General features: G+C 50.9%; 1 long non-coding RNA gene across 1 annotated transcript in view; it reads right to left on the reverse strand.

Annotated features, from left to right (window-relative positions):
* LOC130540843 (uncharacterized) overlaps positions 1-10148 on the reverse strand; it is a 98762-nt gene extending 88614 nt beyond the window's left edge. The window contains exon 1 of the long non-coding RNA XR_008954842.2: positions 9740-10148. This is a non-coding gene — a long non-coding RNA (uncharacterized LOC130540843). The remainder of the gene's footprint in view (positions 1-9739) is intronic.
* Positions 10149-12844: the final 2696 nt, after the last annotated feature.

Here is a 12844-nt window from a genome sequence, read left to right on the forward strand (position 1 = left end):
AGTCAACTGTATTCATATTAATTGGGCATCCACATCATATCACAACAGTGCCTGTGTTAGGCAAGAACAGGGCGGAACCATTCAGAAATGTGGATTCTTGCACAAAAGTGAGAAAGTCCTTCTTTCCCTAATTTGGAAGTGAGTTTAAAAATGCACAAAGAAGCAGAAATTCCTCTGGGCATATTACTCTGCCAGATATGCTATGAGTTATTAGTAGCGGCTCTGCCAGGCTTACAGGGGGCTCGGCAAAGAGCCTCATTTTCCAGGTCAAGATCATTAGGGAGTTTAATTAGTACCTTGGTTGCAGAATCCATATGTACCCTGTCCTCTGAGGCCTACATAGAATTAACTGAGGAGCCCCATTCTTTGCCAGGTGGAAGGCTGAGTGCTCCCCTAGATGTCTTCAGGCTCTTGAGGCTTACATTCACGTGGGTTCCCTCTTGTACAGCTTTCTTTCCCAGTGGCTCTTCAACTCACCTGCCAAAGGGAAACAAGCAAAGGGAAAAGGTGGGCACCACCCAGTGTGTCTGTAACAGCCTGGGGTGCGGTGCTGCAAGAACAAGACATGGGAGTCTTGAGAGGACCGTCAGCTGGAGGACCTGTAAGAGGGTCTTGGATTCTGCAGGAGGAAGCTGGACTTTATCCAGTCATTGCTGCAAGGCCAGGGAAGGATTTTAAGCAGAGTGGATGTGGTCAGATTCACACTTTAGGTGGGTCACAGGGCAACTCCAGACATTGGTAAGGAAGCAGGCAAAGGTGGAGAGAGAACCCAGAGGGGAAGCTTTTGCAGGACTCCTGATGAGAAGCCAGGCGTCTGACCCTGAGCTGGAAAGAGAGAGAGAGAGAGGTGGGGAACTATTTGTGAACTAATTAAGAAAGTAAAGCCAGCAGGGCTTGGTGATTAAAACTGGGTGTAAGGGAGAAGCAGGAGTTCAGAGGGCAGTGGGAATTGTTGCAGCACAGGATATGTCCAGAAGAGAGCGAGTTGCCAGGTAAACTAGCAGGTAGGCTGCCCTTTGCGGAGTAGGAGAGGATATGGCCAGAAATGTCAGTTACCTTAAAAGTTAGGGGTGGCAGTGGGGCACGGCGGCTCACGCCTGTAATTCCAGCACTTTGGGAGGCCGAGATGGGTGGATCACCTGAGGTCAGGAGTTCAAGACCAGCCTAGTTAACATGGTGAAACCCCGTCTCTATTAAAAACACAAAAAAATGGCGGGGCATGGTGGCTCATGCCTGTAATCCCAGCATTTTGGGAAGCCGAGGCAGGTGGATCACAAGTCAGGAGATCAGGACCAACCTGGCTAATACAGTGAAATCCCATCTCTACTAAAAATACAAAACAATTAGCCGGACGTGGTGGCATTTGCCTGTAGTCCCAGCTACTTGGGAGGCTGAGGCAGGCGAATCGCTTGAACCTGGGAGGCAGAGGTTGCAGTGAGCCAAGATTGCACCACTGCACTCCAGCCTGGGCAACAGAGCAAGACTCTATCTCAAAAAACAAAAAACCCACCATAAAAAACTAGCCAGGCATGGTGGCGGGCACCTGTATTCCCACCTACTCAGGAGGCTGAGGCACGAGAATCACTTGAACCTGGGAGGTGGAGGATGCAACGAGCTGAGATGGTGCCAGCGCACTCCAGCCTGGGAGGCAGAGTGAAACTCCATCGAAAGAAAGGGAGAGAGAAAAAGAGAGAGACAGAAAGAAAAGAGAGGAAGAGAGAGAGAGAGGAAGGAAGGGAAGGAGGGAGGGGGGGAAGGAAGGAAGGAAGGACGGAAGGAAGGAAGGAAAGGAGGGAAGGAGGGAAGGAAGGAAAGTTAAGGGTGGCAGAGGGTGGGAGGGGTACTCTGTGCTGAGTTCTTTAAACACGGGGCAGTCTGTAACGGTTTTTAAGGAAAGATGCACCAGGACTGGGTTACTTTCCTGGCAGCTTGTCTGTCTAGACTGGGTAAACCAATCATAGAAGAGCCTGGGGACTAAATTCCCTGAAAACACAGACAGCAATGTTTACATAAGGGATGAGATCATTTTAAAGTATGTCCACAAATTCTTCAACACCATTCCCTTCTAAAGGTGGAACCTAATTCCCCTCCTCTAAACTAAAATGTGGGCCAGCTTCTAACAGAATATGAGGAAGACATGGTGTCTGGCATCCAAGACTAGGTTTTAAAAGGCATGGCATTGTCCTCCTCGCTTCCTCTCATGGATCACCTGTTCTGGGGGAAGCCAGCTGCCATGTCATAAGGACACTCAAGCAGCACTGTGGAGAAACTCATGTAATGAGAGACTGACACCTCCTATCAAAAACTAGGGAGGAACCGAGGTCTCTTACCAATAGCCATATGAGCATGCCATCTTGGAAGTGGATCCTTAAGTCCCGGTCAAGCCTTCGATGACTGCAGCCCCAGCTGACATCTTGACTAAAACCTCATGAGACACCATGAGCCAGAACCACCTGGCTAAGATGTATCCAAATTCCTGACCCTTGGCAACTATGTGACATAGTAAATATTTGTTGTTTTTAGCCAACACATGTTGGGCTAATTTTTACTCAGCAACAGGTAACTAATACAATGGAATTTCTGGGAAATGGTTGAAAGGTGAATGATAAAATGGAAGGGAGGAAGGATACAGGTTAGACAGCCCTTGCCAAAGTTTAGGAAAGACACGTGAGGAGCTGAACAAAGGTGATGCGGATGGAAAGGAGAGAAACAGCAATGTGGGATGAAAGGTGGAAATCCTAGGGATCTTGGCAACTAGTTGACCATGAGATGATATGCAGGAAAGAAAGATTATTCCAAGGTTGGGAGCCTGAGTGACCGAAAGGAACCTTTGGGAAAGGAAATTATGTGGATCTGTCACTGTTATCATAAACAGCACCACTGTCACCATTGTTAGTATTTAGAACAGTTTTCCTCTTAAAGAATATGTTCTCAAAAACAGCAAGATCTCACTTAAGGGGGTTTCCATTCTCTTGTCATTTCAACTATTGAAGTGGCCAAAGCATGTTTTGTAACAAAAATTTTCCATTTGGCTGTTTTGTTTTCTGAAAATGCTTGTAATTACCCCCGAGTATTTGAGGAACTTGAAGCAGGCGTGGCCTTTTTCAACAGCCAAATGAGCCAAAGCAAATCCTTTCCAGCAGCATCCTGCAGCACTTTAAACAAGTGTGCGTTGATCGAGGAGCTAGCTGGCACGCACGCAGGCAGACGGCCACCTCACTGGAATTCCCAGTGAGACGCAGTGGCAAGGGCCGCATCGATTGACTCATCAACACTTTGGAGTTGATCAGAGAGAAAGAAACTCAGCTGGACATGGGGAGGCACAAGTGACGGGTGCTGACGGCCTCTTCTGTAATGGATTCTTGAGCCAGATGGTTCCTTCTCCTGGATATCAGGGCAGCAGATGCATGTGACTTCACCAAGCGTCAGATGTAACCAAACACTTGGCAAAAGCTGAAGCTGCCTGCCCTGGATCAGATACAAGGAAAACTATTAGGACCCTCTTCTTTGCCTCCTCTTAAAAAGGCCACAGAAACATTAAGGGGGAGGTTTACTCAAAAGTAGAAAACCTCCTCTGGTTGCAGGCCTGCCACCAAATGAACTCATTCTCCTCCACTGCACTTATTTCAAGGTAAAGGAAAAGCAGAAAGAGATTAGCAAGGAAGGTCATTTTATTCTTCATCTTATTTACAGATACCTGATTGACGGAACCAATGCAGAGAATCCAGGACAAGCGCCCCATGATATTAAGACAGTTGGGTGTGGTGGCTCACACCTGTAATCCTAGCACTTTGGGAGGCCAAGGTAGAAGGATACCTTTAGGCCAACAGTCTGAGACCAGCCTGAGCAACACAGCAAGAACCTGTCTCTACAACAACTATTAACTAAAAAATTAGCCAAGTGCGGTAGAACATGACCGTAGTCCCAGCTACTCAGAGGCTGAAGCAGGAAGATCACTTGAGCCCAGGAGTTGGAGGCTGCAGTGAGCTATGATTGTACCACTGGTACTCCAGCCTGGACGACAGAGTGAGACTCTGTCTAGAAAAAAAAAAAAAAGTTCTTCTCCTGCTGTGGTTTTATTTGGGGGTCTTACCTTCTCAACAGGTATGTACTAAACACCTACTGCAAATCCCACTGCCCCAGACTCTGATCAGGAGAAGATTCCTGAGTAGGCCCATCCGGGCACTCCGGCCATGCTATGCAAGCTGTATTGCCCAGGCTGATGGGTTGGCTGTTTTCCCCACTGGACCTGTGGTTCTCAACCAGGGAGACTGACACCCGTGGGACATTGGGAAATGTCTGGAGACATTTGTTGATTGCCATATACTGGAGCAGAGGGAGGTGCTATTGGCATCCAGTAGGCAGCATCCAGAGAGGCAACTGCACACCACATAATTCCCAGGACAGCTGCTGACAGCAGAATTCCCCAGCCCAGAGCACTAAATAACGCTGAGGCTGAAGAACCTTGGTCTAGATTATCAACTCCACGCAGGCCAGCATTGGGCCTTTTGTCCCCAGTGCCTAAGACACAGTGACTGATTCACAGTAGGTACGGAATGGAGGGAAAAAGGGAAAGAAGGAAACAAGAGGAGGAGGGAGGAAGTCACATTGCACATTCTCAGAGAAACTTAAAGGCTGGATGGGCCGGGCGCAGTGGCTCACGCCTGTAATCCCAGCACTTTGGGAGGCCAAGGCAGGCGGATCATGAGGTCAGGAGATCGAGACCATCCTGGCTAACACAGTGAAACCCCATCTCTACTAAAAGTACAAAGTTAGCCGGGTGTGGTGGTGGGCACCTGTAGTCCCAGCTACTCGGGAGGCTGAGGCAGGAGAATGGCGTCAACCTGGGAGGTGGAGATTGCAGTGAGCCGAGATTGCACCACTACACTCCAGCCTGGGTGACAGAGCGAGACTCTGTCTCAAAAAAAAAAAAAAAAAAAAAAAAGGCTGGAATAAAGGGCATTGCAATTTGGCTTGACCAATGCGCTGTAGTCTCTCTGTCAAAGTGTTTCACCATCCTTCCAGATTTTTCAAGTTCAAGCCCAGTTGTTGATATCAAGTCAGCTGCTCCTCCCAGAACTCTGACAACATCAATCCTCATCAGTAGCCCCCAACTCTTCAGTTTCAGAGAGCCATAAAAAAGGTGGTCTTCTTCCCTACTCCGCCCCAAGTGTGTACCCACTGTGGCCCATGAGTGGCCTTGCACAGCACTGACCTTCACCGTCACCCCTGGAGCTCACAACAGTTTTGACTGCCCCACAGCCTACACAAGTGCACACACACACACAAACACACACAGGAAGTAATGTGCAGGGCCACTTGACTCTACGGCTCCCTGCTGGGGCTGGTCACCCGAGATGGCCTCATTCCCAGTTGCAAACAAAACCTAGTGAGCTCAGAGCCCTTACATTCCAGAGCGGTCTGTACCATGTTTTGCTTCCCCTTCGGACTTGCCATCGGAGAGAACGCAAACTCCACTGAGACAGGCTGTCATGCAAAGCCAGCTTGCCACTCTCTTCCCAAGGGGTCGGTCCTCTTCTTGGGCCTCCCCAACCCACCCCAAGCAGGCATCTCCTGGTGACTGTGCTGGCTGACCTGTTGAGCAAGAAACAGATTGAAGAGAGGCTTTTGACAAGTCCTCTGCAGGCACTGCTCTGCCTGCCAAGCTTCACGGAATGCTGGAAGCATCCCCATTTAAATGAAGAATCTAGCCATTCTGTGCTCACCCAGGAAGTTAATATTTGTGTCAGTGAAGCATGCATTCTAGAAGACCATAAACAAAGCCATAGCCTTGGGGACCCAGAGAGCAGCCTCCTGGGGGGCTGTCCAAAGTTAGAATATACTCCTTGCAGGGGAAGGAAGTACCCACATCAAACATGTCTTCTGATTTCTTTTATTTCTGTATTCTGATGCTATGACATTTGTGGCTTTGCTGACCCTGAAGGGACTGCCCCTCCAGCGATAGCTGATTCCTAAGAGAGTCAACAAATTGCCCCCCACCCCCAAGTATGTTTTTCAAGTGCAAACAAACAAATCTTGATCTCACACACCCTCTCCAGCATCCTCCTTCATTAGGTTCCCACCCTCCTGAGCCACCATCCATCCACCCTGATCACCCCAGGGCCAGGTGCCAGACAACCAGGGACACCCTGGATGCCCTGGAGCCTGGAAATTCTTCAAATTTGCCAATCCTGAGACTGCTTGCCCTGCCTCTCTGCTCCATCCCACGGAAGGCACAATAAAGACCTCTGACCCATGTTCCCCAACCCAATCACCCTGACCAACCCAATCACCCTGACCAACCCGGTGCTTCCTCTTATGAATGTGCCTCTTGTTTGCAGGAAACTGTAATTAGGATAAGGTGTTTCTTGGTGACAATTATTTCCATATCTGGGGCATGGTGACGTAGCCTCCCCATCTCAATGCAGAGGGAGTACAGAGTAGTCAGAGGCAGGAGGAGGCGGCGCACTGCACTGTGGAAGCTCTGACTATAAGCAGACATGATGTCTGTTCCCTAGATCACCCCCTCTATCGTCCCCACAAACTGTGGACACCGAAGAGGCACAGGAGCGGTTAAAACCCCTCGCTCACCAGAGGCAGAGCCAAGATTTGAACCCAAGACTCAAACAGTGAACAGTGGTTCTCTTTCCACCTCCTGGCTGCTTTCTCAATGGATGCTTTAAAGCATCAACAAGGATATGTCTTTTTTCTTTTCTGGGACCAGTGAGGGCCACACAGACAGGGATGTCTACAAGGGTGTCACCGCTGCTGTCAGTCCCAGAGACCATGCACCATGCACCCCTGTGTCCCAGTTCTCCACCATCCTCCCCAGGGACACCCAGTTATTAGGCCATCTTCAGTAGCCAATGGCCAGTAATAGCTTCCGGTGTCCCCTCTTCTTGGGACATCGGCATTTTAGCAGCACTCCAAGTGCAGAGAGGTGGCCCAGAGGGCAAGGGAGCCTGCCAACTGTCTCCCTGGAAGCCCCGCTGTGGTACGGCACACTGGAGTGTTTTCAAAACGATGTAGCGAAACCACCGCGGAGGTAAAAGGTCGATTGTTCCCAGCCACAGCTGCTCTGTGGGGACGACTTTATAGCGCAGCCCGGGCAGTACCGACAGGGAAAATGGCATTTGGGAAGGGTGGGAACTGCCAGCATCACTCATGCCTAAAGCCGGCCTTCCTGCTCGAAGCCAGGAGGCTTATTAAGGTCTTTCAACCACAGCTGAGAATAAATGAGTTTTTTTCAGAGTCCACATTGAAAGAGAGCCATCTCCTGACGTTCCAGCATTGCACAGATCCCATGGTAGCAAAGAGAAATGAAAATATTAATAGCTTGTGCTATGAGAAGGCATTTGAAGATGGTTCTGATTTTAAATCTGCTTTCACATGGGATACGTTGAGAAGAAATAAAATCGTCTGCTCTGTGTTCCTGCATAATTACAGAGACTCATCGGACACACACAAAATAAAGAAGGTTCTTTTTTTAAAAGCAGAAGTACTATATGCTTCGAAAATGCCAATGTCATAAAAGACAAAGAAATGCTGTGGAAATGGTCCAGATCAACGTATATAAAGAGACATGACAGCTAAATGTAGCATCTGCCCCTAAACTGGATCATCTACTATGGAGGAGGGGGGATGCTTCAAAGGACATTATTAAACCAAGTGGCAAAATTAGAATACGGACAGTAGATGAGATGAAAGTATTGTATCAATGCAAAGTGGTGTCAGTGACTGCACTGTGATGACATAAGAGGTTATCTCCATTCTTAGGAAATACCCACTGGAGTGCTGAAGGGCAAAGGGCCATGTTCCATATAATTCACCCTCCAATGGCTCCGAAAAAAAAATTACACACAAGCAAGCTGCAATAAAAAGTACACAGGAGCGCCTTGTACCATCTGCATTTTTGCATCTCTTGTCAATTTAAAATTAATTCCAAATAAAAGCTCTGCTTTTTTTTTTTTTTTTTTTTTTGAGACAGTCTCACTCTGTCACCCAGGCTGGAGTGCAGTGGTGTGATCTCAGATCTCGGCTCACTGCAACCCCTGCCTTCTGGGTTCAAGTGATTCTCCTGCCTCAGCCTCCCGAGTAGCTGGGACTATAGGCAGGTGCCACTACACTCAGCTAATTTTTGTATTTTTAGTAGAGACTGGGTTTCTGCATGGTGCCCAGGCTGGCCTCGAACTCCCAGCCGCAAGTGATCTGCCCACCTCAGCTTCCCAAGTGTTGGGATTACATCCATAAGCCACCATGCCTGGCCAAGTAGTCTGCTTGTAAATCTCATCTTTGAGTAACTGCAGGCAGAGGGAGAGAATGTTCTACCACTAGAGCATAAGCTGGCAGCAAAGCGTGACCAGCATGGGTGGGGACCAGCCTGGGGCCCAGGAGAGGGCTGATTCCAATTTTCTTAAGTCCCACTGGATTCCAGGAGCTGCTCCAGGCCCTATCACAGTGGGGAGCAAAACTGACAGTCTCAGGAGGCTTACAGCCTGAAGGAGGAGAAGGAGGAAATGGAGGAGGATGAGGAGGAGGGGGGAAGAGAAGAGCGGGGAGGAGAAGGGGGAGGAAGAGAAGAGGGAGGAGGAGGAGGGGGAGGCAGAGAGACAGGCCAAAAATCACACCAGTAGATGGGTCATAACAAACTGTTAAAAGCTGTAAGGGAGAAGTTCAAAAAGATCTAAAACACTAGCCTTAGCAACATGGTGATATCCTCTTTAAAAAAAAAAAAAAAAAAAAAGTAGTTAATTAGCTGAACGTGGTGTCCGGCATCTGTGGTCCCAGCTACTAGAGAGGCTGAGGCAGGAGGCTCGCTTGAGCCCAGGAATTCAAGGTTACAGTGGGCTTTGATTGCACCACTGTACTCCAGCCCGGGCAGCAGAGTGAGACCCCATCTCTTAAATTAAAAAAAAAAATCTTAAGGCAGTAAACTGGGGGGGGGGGGGGCTGATATAATTTGGCTGTCTCTCCAAATCTCATGTTGAAGTGTAAACCCCAATGTCGCAGGTGGGTCCTGTGGGGGGTGTTTGGGCCATGGGGGCGGATCCCGCGGGAATGGCTTGCTTGGTACTGTCCCCACCACAGTGGGTGAGTCTTTGAGACCTGGTTGTTTAACAGTGTGTGACACTCTCCCTCTCTCTTGCTCCTGCTCTCGCCTGTGATGCTGGCTTCCCACCCCACCCCCCGCCTTCCGCCATGATTGGAAGCTTCCTGAGGCCCCCACCCAGAGGCAGGTGCTGGTACCATGCGCTACAGCCTGCAGAACTGTGAGCCAATTAAACTTATTTTGTTTGTAAATTATCCAGCTGCAGGTATTTCTTTATAACAATACACGAACGCCCTAACACAGGGCCCTATGAGAAAGTAAAACCAGAAACCTGAATTAGAGTGTGTTTCTGGAACACTAAAGCAAGAGCTGAGGGAGGCTTGAGGAGCGGGGCATTTGAGGGGTGGTCTTGAGGGGCTCGTTGAAGTATTTGCCTGAGAACACGCAGCAAGAAAGCGGCGAGGGCAGCTCCCAGGCATCCCAGATTGAGCAATTAGGTGAGCGGAGCGCCAGTCACTGAGAGGAGACCCTGCCGGGAGCCTCGCTCAGCTCCAGGGGTGCTGTCTACACAGCAATTTCCTGCACTCGTATTTCATGTTCATCCACCTCCCTCTCTCCATCTGGTCCCTATGGACACGTCCGCTCTGGCCGACCGCTTGCCCTGGTGCAGAGGTTTCCCACTGCCCTCACCTAGTCTTCTGTGCCGTGGCTGTGGTGCCTTCCTCTTCCTAAGATGCCCGATTCCAAAGCTGCAGCCCTCAACGATGCCTGTCAGCAGTCTCAGGGGTAGGGCATGGGGGACTCAGCACTTTCTCTTAAACCTCCCAGGTGGATTCAAAGCTCTGTCCTTTGGGAGCCCCAGTGCCTGCAAAGCTGCGCTGAGGGAGGAGGTGGGGCCTTGGGTGGAACAGTCGGGAATCCTGGGTCCCGTGGCTCCTCCTTGCCCCTGGAGCCAATGAGGAGAGACACATCCCAAGAAGGCCCCAGGCTGGGGCAGCCCCCTCAATCGGGACACCACAGCTCCTAGGACCTCTACTGCAGACCTTGGGGTCTCTGGCTTGAGGCAAGGAGGCCCTGGAATCAGAGGCCTGGTTTGGAATCCTGCCTCCGCCTCCCTGTGCCTCCACTTCCCCACCTGTGTACTGGGGACACCACAGTCCCTCCCTAGTAGGGGTGCAGTGAGAGTTCAGTGCGTTTGTTCTCATTGCCGCCCTGTGTTTATTACTGTCACCATTACGGCCTCATCCTCCAAGGAGACTGCTGCTGGAAAGGCCGTGGTTGCTGCGTGTGTCCCGCAGCCCCCCGCAGCCAGTGTCTCCTCAGTCCCGGCCCGACCCTGCCGTCCCTGCTCTGCTCCCACAGCGCCCACGGACCCCTCGCTCACATGCCCAGCCCTGCAGTCCTCAAGCCCAGCAGATCGCTCCTTCTCTCTCGGGGCCTTCTGCGCGCCCCTTGCCAATCTGTGGCGTTTTTCCTTTTCCTCCTTGTCATGGCTGAATTGATGCTCAGACACAAAAGAATGCGGGATGCAATCAGATTAGAGCCTTCCCATGAGAAGAAAATCGCCTGTCGCCACTTTTACGAGCGCTCAGCAAGGGAGGGCCTTGATATTAGGGTCCGTGACGGGAACTCTGCCACCCCAAGGGGCTTGGGCTTCAGGGGGGGCAGCATGCGGGGCGCGGAGAGGGAGACCTGTAAAGTCCTGAAAGGCTCTGCAGCCACAGTCCCACAGTCAGCGTTCCCTCTAGGCCAAGCCTCCCGGCTGCATATCATTTCCTGGACATCTCAGTGAGACCGGCCTCAGCTCACAGTGGCACGTTGTTTTTACACTTCGGGGACTCTGGTGGGACCCTGGGAAGCCAGGAGGCGGGCGCCGGCGCGCCCCGCGGAGCCGATGGGAAAGTGCAACAGCGCCATCTAGTGGCCGCGCGGGGAGGCTGCGGAGAGCGCGCGCAGCGACCCGGGATCCACCGTCCGCAGGAGAACGTGGTCCCCCCGATGCGTGGTCACAGCGCAGCAGCGCGGCCTTTGGAGCTTCTTAAATAACAGGTTACCTATCGCTGCCACCTCAGTAAGAGAAGTCAAGGCCAAAACGCTTAAAGGATTTTGACCTATTCGGCTTGGGTGTTGTGGAGAGCGCTAAAAGGGGACGCTATAGCGGGATTCTCAGCTCTCCTGGGCCAGTGGGACGCCCGGGGCGCCGCCGATGGGGTCTTAGGGCCTGTCTGTCTGGGCTAGAGCCGGCCCGGGAGCCTGTTTGCGGGGAGTGCGGGTCAGCAAAGCTGTCACAGAAAATCCTCCTCCAAAGGAAGGAAAAAGCTGTGTTCTCAGGGAAGGTACCCTACAGAGCGCAGGTCCCCACCCCTGAGCATGCATCGGCGTCCCCCGGAGGGCTTGTTAAAACAAGGATTCCCGGGCCTCCCTGAGGCTGTGATTCGCAGGTCTGGGGTGAGAGCTGAGGATCTGCATTTCTAGCAAGTCCTCTGTTGATGCTGATGCTGATGTTGCTGGTCTGGGGCGCACCTTCAGACCCACTCTTAAGCCTCATGGCTATTTAAGCTGGGCTGCTTCTTCCTGAATATTTGAAAATTCCCGTGATCTACTTACCCTGCTCCACCTACAATGGCAGAGTCCCAGAGCCTCAGTGTGGGACTTTTCAGGAAAAGCCAGAGAGGCCCTTTGGGGGCATGGGAAAGGGGGTACGATGGAGCTGAACGTGGAGCTCTCTCCCACCCGCTGAGCTCTGGCAGCCCAGATCCACCAGGAGTTAAAGTCGGACCCAGCCCCAGGCCTGCAAAGGCTGTTGGTCCCCAAGGCAGCATCCAGATAGTCAGTGAGGGCAGGATGCTTACCCTCTGGAGGCTTACATTCTGTGGAGGACAGGTCTGAGGTCATCTGTGCAACATAAACGCTCGTGGATTTCCACTACCTTTACAGACAGAGTTGCACTGGCGACATTTTATGCTAGAGATTTATCGACACAAATGAGAAGTTTCTGTTCTGATACAACCACCATGATTTCATGAGAGGGTTGGTTCTTCAGCCTGCAGTCTGTGGGTCTCTGGCTAACACTTAGGCCAGCAAGACCACGTGTGCATTCAGTCAATCGGAGGTGAGCAGTGCTCTTTAGTGCCGTCCTGTTACATTCCAGCCAGTCAGACAGCAAGCATATTCAGCCAATCAGAAGTAAGCATTGCTGTGCGCTCCATCCCCATCACATTCAGCCTAATCAGACCACAAATGCATTCAGCCAATCGGAAGTGATCACTAGTCTGAGCCCTCACCCACCGGGATCCATAATATTGTTATACCTGTTCTATTAATTCATAAATGGCCTTCATTGATGTGGCCGTTAATATGCGCTGTAGATCAGCTGAAGAGTGATGTGCCTGCCCTAGGAACCAACTGTTCATCACAAATATATGCCCATGACAAAAATGTATACATCAGGCTGGGCACAGTGGCTCAAGCCTGTAACCCCAACACTTTGGGAGGCCGAGGCTGGAGGATCACCTGAGGTCAGGAGTTCAAGACCAACCTGGCCAACATGGTGAAACCCCATCTCTACTAAAAATTCAAAAATTTAGCCAAGCATGGTGGCACATGCCTGTAATTCCAGCTACTCAGGAGGCTGAGGCGGGAGAATCGCTTGAACCCAGGAGGCAGAGATTGCGGTGAGCTGCAATTGCGCCCATGCACTCCAACCTGGGAAACAGAGTGAGACTCCATCTCAAAAAAAAAAGAAACAAGAAAAAAAAAGTATACAAGCAAGAAAAGTTAACACCCCCGGAGTTG

The sequence above is a fragment of the Pan paniscus genome, chromosome 16 (assembly GCF_029289425.2).
Source record: "Pan paniscus chromosome 16, NHGRI_mPanPan1-v2.0_pri, whole genome shotgun sequence".
NCBI lineage: Eukaryota > Metazoa > Chordata > Mammalia > Primates > Hominidae > Pan > Pan paniscus.